This window comes from Panulirus ornatus, chromosome 5, assembly GCF_036320965.1.
Source record: "Panulirus ornatus isolate Po-2019 chromosome 5, ASM3632096v1, whole genome shotgun sequence".
NCBI classification, from domain to species: domain Eukaryota; kingdom Metazoa; phylum Arthropoda; class Malacostraca; order Decapoda; family Palinuridae; genus Panulirus; species Panulirus ornatus.
Genome location: NC_092228.1, coordinates 24,432,389 through 24,443,006, shown reverse-complemented (window position 1 = coordinate 24,443,006; position 10,618 = coordinate 24,432,389).

Sequence of the window (10,618 nt, the reverse complement as noted above, 5' to 3'; positions counted from 1 at the left end):
ACTGAAAGTGGATGGAGGGAGATGGGTGATAATTTGTGCATATGCACCTGGGCATGAGATAAAAGATCATGAAAGGCAAGTGATTTAGGAGCAGGTGAATGAGTGTGTTAGTGTTTTTCATGGGTTATTTGAAAGGTGAATAATGGGGCAGTTGAGGGAATAATTGGTATACATGGGGTGTTCAGTGTTGTAAATGGAAATACTGAAGAGTTTGTAGATTTATATGCTGAAAAAGGACTGGTGATTGGGAATACCTGGTTTAAAAAGAGAAATATACATAAGTATACGTATGTAAGTAGGAGAGATGGCCAGAGAGCGTTATTGGATTACGTGTTAATTGATAGGCGCGCGAAAAAGAGACTTTTGGATGTTAATGTGCTGAGAGGTGCAACGGGAGGGATGTCTGATCATTATCTTGTGGAGGCGAAGGTGATGATTTGTAGAAGTTTTCAAAAAGGAAGAGAGAATTTTGGGGTGAAAAGAGTGGTGAGACTTGTGTGAGGAGGTACCAGGAGAAACTGAGTACAGAATTGGAAAAGGTGAGAAAAAAGGAGGTAAGGGGAGTGGGGAAGGAATGCGATGTATTTAGGGAAGCAGTGATGGCTTGCGAAAAAGATGCTTGTGGCATGAGAAGCGTGGGAGGTGGGCAGATTAGAAAGGGTAGTGAGTGGTGGGATGAAGAAGTAAGATTATTAGTGAAAGAGAAGATAGAGGCATTTAGACGATTTTTGCAGGGAAATAATGCAAATGAATAGATGTATAAAAGAAAGAGATAGGAGGATAAGATAAAGGATCTAGGGGTGAGAAAGCGGGCAAATGAGAGTTGGGGTGAGAGAGTATCATTTAATTTTAGGGAGAATAAAAACATGTTTTAGAGGGAGGTAAATAAAGTGCGTAAGACAAGGGAACAAATGGAAACTTCAGTGAAGGAGGCTAATTGGGAGGTGATAACAAGTCGTGGTGATGTGAGGAGATGGAGTGAGTATTTTGAAGGTTTGTTGAATGTGTTTGATGATGGAGTGGCAGATGTAAGGTGTTTTGGTCGAGGTAGTGGGCAAAGTGAGAGGGTTAGGGAAAATGATTTGGTAAACGGAGTAGAGGTAGTAAAAGCTTTGCTGAAGATGAAAGCCGGCAAGGCAGCAGGTTTGGATGGTATTGCAGTGGAATTTATAAAAAAGAGGGGGAGACTGTATTGTTGACTGGTTGGTAAGGCTATTTAATGTATGTATGATTCATGGTGAGGTGCCTGAGGATTGGCGGAATGCTTGCATAGTGTCATTATACAAAGGCAAAGGGGACAAAGGTGAGTGTTCAAATTACAGAGGTATAAGTTTGTTGAGTATTCTGAGAAATTATATGGGAGGGTATTGATTGAGAGGGTGAAGGCATGTACAGAGCATCAGACTGGGGAGGAGCAGTGTGGTTTCAGAAGTGGTAGAGGATGTGTGGACCAGGTGTTCGCTTTAAAGAATGTATGTGAGAAATACTTAGAAAAGCAAATGGATTTGTATGTAGCATTTATGGATCTGGAGAAGGCATAAGATGGAGTTGATAGAGATGCTCTGTATAAGGTATTAAGAACATATGGTGTGAGAGGCAAGTTGTTAGAAGCAGTGAAAAGTTTTTATCGAGGATGTAAGGCATGTGTACGTATAGGAAGAGAGGAAAGTAATTGGTTCTCAGTGAATGTAGGTTTGCGGTAGGGAGTGTGATGTCTCCATGGTTGTTTAATTTGTTTATGGATGGGGTTGTTAGGGAGGTGAATGCAAGAGTTTTGGAAAGAGGGGCAAGTATGCAGTCTGTTGTGGATGAGAGAGCTTGGGAAGTTAGTCAGTTGTTGTTCGCTGATGATACAGCGATGGTTGCTGATTCATGTGAGAAACTGCAGAAGCTGGCGACTGAATTTGGTAAAGTGTGTGAAAGAAGAAAGTTGAGAGTGAATGTGAATAAGCAAGGTTATTAGGTACTGTAGGGTTGAGGGACAAGTCAATTGGGAGGTAAGTTTGAATGGAGATAAACTGGAGGATGTGAAGAGTTTTAGATATCTGGGAGTGGATTTGGCAGCGGATGGAACCATGGAAGCGGAAGCAAATCATAGGGTAGGGGAGGTGGCGAGAATTTTGGGAGCCTTTAAGAATGTGTGGAAGTCGAGAACATTATCTCGGAAAGCAAAAATGGGTATGTGTGAAGGAATAGTCGTTCCAACAATGTTCTATGTTTGCGAGGCGTGGGCTATGGATAGACTTGTGCGCAGGGGGGTGGATGTGCTGGAAATGAGATGTTTGAGAACAATATGTGGTGTGAGGTGGTTTGATCGAGTAAGTAATTTAATGGTAAGAGCGTTGTGTGGTAATAAAAAGGGTTTGGTTGAGAGAGCAGAAGAGTGTGTTTTGAAATGGTTTGGTCACATGGAGAAAATGAGTGAGGCAAGATTGACAACGAGGATATATGTGTTAGAGGTGGAGGGAACGAGGAGAGGTGGGAGACCAAATTGGAGGTGGAAAGATGGAGTGAAAAAGATTTTGAGTGATCGGGGCCTGAACATGCAGGAGGGTGAAAGGCGTGCAAGGAATAGAGTGAATTGGAACGATGTGGTATACCGGGGTCGACGTGCTGTCAATGGATTGAACCGGGGCGTGTGAAGCGTCTGGGGTAAATCAAGGAAAGTCTGTGGGGCCTGGATATGGAAAGAGAGGTGTGGTTTCTGTGTATTATTACATGACAGCTAGAGACTGAGTGTGAACGAATGGGGCTTCGTTGTGTTTTCCCAGCGCTACCTCGCACACAAGAGGGTTGAGTTGGTTGTTATATCATGTGTGGCGGGGTGGCGATGGGAATTAGTAAAGGTAGACAGTATGAATTATGTATATGCGTATATATGTATATGTTTGTGTGGGTATATATATATATACGTTGAGATGTATAGGTACGTATGCTTTCGTGTGTGAACGTGCATGTATATACATGTGTCTGTGCGTCGGTTCGGCCATTCCTTCTTTTGTTTCCTTGCGCTACCTCGCTAACGCGGGAGAGAGTGACAAAGAAAAATAAATAATATGAATAATAAATATGAATATATATATATATATATATATATATATATATATATATATATATATATATATATATAGATATATATATATATATATATATATATATATATATATATATATATATATATATATATATATATATATATATATATATATATACATACATATATATATATATATATATATATATATATATATATATATATATATATATATATATATATATATATATATATATATATATATATATATATATATATATATATATATATATATATATACACATACATATATATAAACATACATATATATACATACATATATATATATATATATATATATATATATATATATATATATATATATATATATATATATATATATATATATATATATATATATATATATACACATACATATATATAAACATACATATATATACATATATATATATATATATATATATATATATATATATATATATATATATATATATATATATATATATATATATATATATATATATATATATATTTATATATTATTTTATATTATTATACTTTGTCGCTGTCTCCCACGTTTGCGAGGTAGCGCAAGGAAACAGACGAAAGAAATGGCCCAACCCACCCCCATACACATGTATATACATACGTCCACACACGCAAATATACGTACCTACACAGCTTTCCATGGTTTACCCCAGACGCTTCACATGCCCTGCTTCAATCCACTGACAGCACGTCAACCCCGGTATACCACATCGCTCCAATTCACTCTATTCCTTGCCCTCCTTTCACCCTCCTGCATGTTCAGGCCCCGATCACACAAAATCTTTTTCACTCCATCTTTCCACCTCCAATTTGGTCTCCCTCTTCTCCTTGTTCCCTCCACCTCCGACACATATATCCTCTTGGTCTATCTTTCCTCACTCATCCTCTCCATGTGCCCAAACCATTTCAAAACACCCTCTTCTGCTCTCTCAACCACGCTCTTTTTATTTCCACACATCTCTCTTACACTTACGTTACTCACTCGATCAAACCACCTCACACCACACATTGTCCTCAAACATCTCATTCCCAGCACATCCATCCTCCTGCGCACAACTCTATCCATAGCCCACGCCTCGCAACCATACAACATTGTTGGAACCACTATTCCTTCAAACATACCCATTTTTGCTTTCCGAGATAATGTTCTCGATTTCCACACATTCTTCAAGGCCCCCAGGATTTTCGCCCCCTCCCCCACCCTATGATCCACTTCCGCTTCCATGGTTCCATCCGCTGCCAGATCCACTCCCAGATATCTAAAACACTTCACTTCCTCCAGTTTTTCTCCATTCAAACTCACCTCCCAATTGATTTGACCCTCAACCCAACTGTACCTAATAACCTTGCTCTTATTCACATTTACTCTTAACTTTCTCCTTCCACACACTTTTCCAGACTCAGTCACCAGCTTCTGCAGTTTCTCACATGAATCAGCCACCAGCGCTGTATCATTAGCGAACAACAACTTTTTTTTTGGCTTTTTCGCTGTCTCACGCGTTTGCGAGGTAGCGCAAGGAAACAGACAAAAGAAATATATGTATATATATATATATATATATATATATATATATATATATATATATATATATATATATATATATATATATATATACATATATATACATGTGTACGTGTAGAAAGAGAGGAAAGTGATTGGTTTTCAGTGAATGCAGGTTTGCGGCAGGGGTGTGTGATGTCTCCATGGTTGTTTAATTTTTTTATGGATGGGGTTGTTAGAGAGGTGAATGCAAGTGTTTTGGAAAGAGGGACAAGAATGAAGTCTGTTGTGGATGAGAGAGCTTGGGAAGTGAGTCAGTTGTTGTTCGCTGATGATACAGCGCTGGTGGCTGATTCATATGAGAAACTGCAGAAGCTGGTGACTGAGTTTGGTAAAGTGTGTGAAAGAAGAATGTTAAGAGTAAATGTGAATAAGAGCAAGGTTATTAGGTACAGTAGGGTTGAGGGTCAAGTCAATTGGGAGGTAAGTTTGAATGGAGAAAAACTGGAGGAAGTAAAGTGTTTTAGTTATATGGGAGTGGATCTGGCGGAGGATGGAACCATGGAAGCGGAAGTGGATAATAGGGTGGGGAAGAGGGCGAAAATCCTGGGAGCCTTGAAGAATGTGTGGAAGTCGAGAACATTATCTCGGAAAGCAAAAATGGCTATGTTTGAAGGAATAGTGGTTCCAACAATGTTGTATGGTTGCGAGGCGTGGGCTATGGATAGAGTTGTGCGCAGGAGGATGGATGTGCTGGAAATGAGATGTTTGAGGACAATGTGTGGTGTGAGGTGGTTTGATCGAGTAAGTAACGTAAGGGTAAGAGAGATGTGTGGAAATAAAAAAAGCGTGGTTGAGAGAGCAGAAGAGGGTGTTTTGAAATGGTTTGGGCACATGGAGAGAATGAGTGAGGAAAGATTGACCAAGAGGATGTATGTGTCGGAAGTGGAGGGAACGAGAAGTGGGAGACCAAATTGGAGGTGGAAAGATAGAGTGAAAAAGATTTTGTGTGATCCGTGCCTAAACTTGCAGGAGGGTGAAAGGAGGGCAAGGAATAGGATGAATTGGATCGATGTGGTATACCGGGGTTGACGTGCTGTCAGTGGATTGAATCAGGGCATGTGAAGCGTCTGGTGTAAGCCATGGAAAGGTGTGTAGGTATGTACATTTGCGTGTGTGGACGTATGTATATACATGCGTATGGGGGTAGGTTGGGCCATTTCTTTCGTCTGTTTCCTTGCGCTACCTCGGAAACGCGGGAGACAGAAAAAAAAAAAGTGCGAGGGTTAGGGAAAATGAGTTGGTAAACAGAGAAGAGGTAGTAAAAGCTTTGCGGAAGATGAAAGCCGGCAAGGCAGCAGGTTTGGATGGTATTGCAGTGGAATTTATTAAAAAAGGGGGTGACTGTATTGTTGACTGGTTGGTAAGGTTATTTAATGTATGTATGACTCATGGTGAGGTGCCTGAGGATTGGCGGAATGCGTGCATAGTGCCATTGTACAAAGGCAAAGGGGATAAGAGTGAGTGCTCAAATTACAGAGGTATAAGTTTGTTGAGTATTCCTGGCAAATTATATGGGAGGGTATTGATTGATAGGGTGAAGGCATGTACAGAGCATCAGATTGGGGAAGAGCAGTGTGGTTTCAGAAGTGGTAGAGGATGTGTGGATCAGGTGTTTGCTTTGAAGAATGTATGTGAGAAATACTTAGAAAAGCAAATGGATTTGTATGTAGCATTTATGGATCTGGAGAAGGCATATGATAGAGTTGATAGAGATGCTCTGTGGAAGGTATTAAGAATATATTATGTGGGAGGAAAGTTGTTAGAAGCAGTGAAAAGTTTTTATCGAGGATGTAAGGCATGTGTACGTGTAGGAAGAGAGGAAAGTGATTGGTTCTCAGTGAATGTAGGTTTGCGGCAGGGGTGTGTGATGTCTCCATGGTTGTTTAATTTGTTTATGGATGGGGTTGTTAGGGAGGTGAATGCAAGAGTTTTGGAAAGAGGGGCAAGTATGAAGTCTGTTGGGGATGAGAGAGCTTGGGAAGTAAGTCAGTTGTTGTTCGCTGATGATACAGCGCTGGTGGCTGATTCATGTGAGAAACTGCAGAAGCTGGTGACTGAGTTTGGTAAAGTGTGTGAAAGAAGAAAGTTAAGAGTAAATGTGAATAAGAGCAAGGTTATTAGGTACAGTAGGGTTGAGGGTCAATTCAATTGGGAGGTGAGTTTGAATATAGAAAAACTTGAGGAAGTAAAGTGTTTTAGATATCTGGGAGTGGATCTGGCAGCGGATGGAACCATGGAAGCGGAAGTGGATCATAGGGTGGGGGAGGGGGCGAAAATTCTGGGAGCCTTGAAGAATGTGTGGAAGTCAAGAACATTATCTCGGAAAGCAAAAATGGGTATGTTTGAAGGAATAGTGGTTCCAACAATGTTGTATGGTTGCGAGGCGTGGACTATGGATAGAGTTGTGCGCAGGAGGATGGATGTGCTAGAAATGAGATGTTTGAGGACAATGTGTGGTGTGAGGTGGTTTGATCGAGTAAGTAACGTAAGGGTAAGAGAGATGTGTGGAAATAAAAAGAGCGTGGTTGAGAGAGCAGAAGAGGGTGTTTTGAAATGGTTTGCTCACATGGAGAGAATGAGTGAGGAAAGATTGACCAAGAGGATATATGTGTCGGAGGTGGAGGGAACGAGGAGAAGAGGGAGACCAAATTGGAGGTGGAAAGATGGAGTGAAAAAGATTTTGTGTGATCGGGGCCTGAACATGCAGGAGGGTGAAAGGAGGTCAAAGAATAGAGTGAATTGGAGCGATGTGGTACACCGGGGTTGACGTGCTGTCAGTGGATTGAATCAGAGCATGTGAAGCGTCTGGGGTAAACCATGGAAAGCTGTGTAGGTATGTATATTTGCGTGTGTGGACGTATGTATATACATGTGTATGGGGGGGGGGTTGGGCCATTTCCTTCGTCTGTTTCCTTGCGCTACCTCGCAAACGCGGGAGACAGCGACAAAGTATAATAAAAAAAAAATATATATATATATATATATATATATATATGTATATATATATATATATATATATATATATATATATATATATATATATATATATATATATATATATATATATATATATATATATATATATATATACATTTATTTATCCATCTTTATATTTACTTTACTTTGTCCTTGTCTCTCCCGTTAGCGAGGTAACGCAAGGAAACAGACGAAAGAATGACCCAACCAACCCAAAAACACGTCCACACACGCAAATATACATACCTATACAACTCAACTTACACATATATATACACAGAGACATATACATATATACACATGTACATAATTTATACTGTCTGCCTTTATTAATTCCCATCGCCACCTCGCCACACATGAAAATAACAACCCCCTCCCCCCTCCTGTATGCAGGGTAGCTCAAGGAAAGGACAAAAAAGGACACATTCGGTCACACTCAGTCTCTAGCTGTCATGTAATAATGCATCGAAACCACACCTCCCTTTCCACATCCGGGTCCCACAAAACTTTCCATGGTTTACCCCAGACGCTTCACATGCCCTGGTTTAATTCATTAACAGCAGGTAGACACCGATATACTACATCGTTCCAATTCACTCTATTCCTTGCACGCCTCTCACCCTCCTGCATGTTCAGGTCCAGATCACTCAAAATCTTTTTCTCTCCATCTTTCCACCTCTAATTTAGTCTCCCACTTCTACTCTTTCCCACCACCTCTGACACGTATATCCTCTTGGTCAATCTTTCCTCACTCATTCTCTCCATGTCACAAAACCATTTCAAAACACCCTCTTCTGCGCTCTCAACCACACTCTTTTTATTAACAAACATCTCTCTTACCCTATTATTACTAACTCGATCAAACCACCTCACACCACATATTGTCCTCAAACATCTCATTTCCAGCACATTCACCCTCTTCCGCACAACTCTATCTATAGCCTACGCCTCGCAACCATACAATATTGTTGGAACCACTATTCCTACAAAAATACCAATTTTTGCTTTCCGAGATAGTGTTCTCGACCTCCACACATTGTTCAACGCTCCCAGAACTTTCACCCCCTCCCCCACCCTATGATTCGCTTCCGCTTCCATTGATCCATCCGCTGGCAAATCCACTCCCAGATATCTAAAACACTTCACTTCCTCCAGTCTTTCTCCATTTAAACTTACCTCCCAATTGACTTGTCCCTTAATGCTACTGTACCTAATAACCCTGCTCTTATTCACATTTACACTCAGCTCTCTTCTTTCACACACTTTACCAAACTCAGTCACCAGCTTCTGCAGTTTCTCACACGAATCAACCACCAGCGCTGTATCATCAGCGAACAAAAAATGACTCACCTCCCAAGCTCTCTTATACACCACATACTGCATACTTGTCCCAATTTCCAAAGCTTTTGCATTTACCTCCCTAACAACCCCATCCATAAACAAATTAAACAACCATGGAGACGTCACACACGTCTCCCGGAAACCAACATTTACTGAGAACCAATCACTTTCCTATCTTCCTACACGTACACATGACTTACATCCTCGATAAAAACTTTTCACTGCTTCTAACAACTTGCCTCCCACACCATATATTCTTAATACCTTCCACAGAGCATCTCTATCATCTCTGCCATATGCTTTCTTCAGATCCATAAATGCTACATACAAATCCATTTACTTTTCTAAGTATTTCTCACTTACATTCTTCAGAGCAAATATGTGATCCACACATCCTCTACCACTTCTGAAACCACACTGCTCTTCACCAATCTGATGCTCTGTACTTGCCTGTACCCTCTCAATCAATACACTCCCATATAATTTACCAGGAATACTCAACAAACTTATACGTCCGTGATTAGAGCACTTACTTTTATCCCCTTTGCCTTTGCATAATGGCACTATGCACTCATTCCGTCAATCCTCAGGCACCTCACCATGAGCCATACATACATTAAATAACCTCACCAACCAGTCAACAATACAGTCACCCCCTTTTTTAATAAATTCCACTGCAATACCATTCAAACCCGCTGCCTTGCCGGCTTTCATTTTCTGCAAAGCTTTTACTACCTCTTCTCTGTTTACCAGATCATTCTCCCTAACCTTCTGACTTTGCACACCAGCTCGACAAAAACATCATATATCTCATATTCTATCATCAAACACATTCAGTAAACCTTCAAAATACTCACTGTATCTCCTTCTCACGTCAACACTACTTGGTATCACCTCTCCATTAGCCCCTTTCACTGAAGTTCCCATTTGTTTCCTTTTCTTACACACTTTATTTACATCCTTCTAAAACATCTTTTCATTCTTTCTAAGATTTAACGATACTCTCTCACCCCAACTCTCGTTTGCCGTTTTATTCACCTCTTGCACCTTTCTCTTGACCTCCTGCCTCTTTTTTTTTATATATCTCACACTCATATCCACTATTTCCCTGCAAAAACCGTCCAAATGCCTCTCTCTTCTCTTTCACTAATAATCTTACTTCTTCATCCCACCACTCACTACCCTTTTTAATCTGCCCACCTCCCACGCTTCTCATGCCACAAACATCGTTTGCACAAGCCATCACTGCTTCCCTAAATACATCCCATTCCTCACCCACTCCCCTTACCTCCTTTGTTTTCACCTTTTTCCATTCCGTACTCAGTCTCTCCTGGTACTTCCTCACACAAGTCTCCTTCCCAACCTCACTTACTCTAACCATTCTCTTCACCCCAACTTTCTCTCTTCTCTTCTGAAAACCTCTACAAATCTTCATCTTAGCCTCTACAAGATAATGATCCGACCTCCCTCCAGTTGCACCTCTCAGCACATTAACATCCAAAATTTTTCTCTTTAGCGCGCCTAGCAATTAACACGTAATCCAATAACGCTCTCTGGCCATCTCTCCTACTTACATACTCATACTTATGTATATATCTCCTTTTAAACCAAGTATTCCCAATCACCTGTCCTTT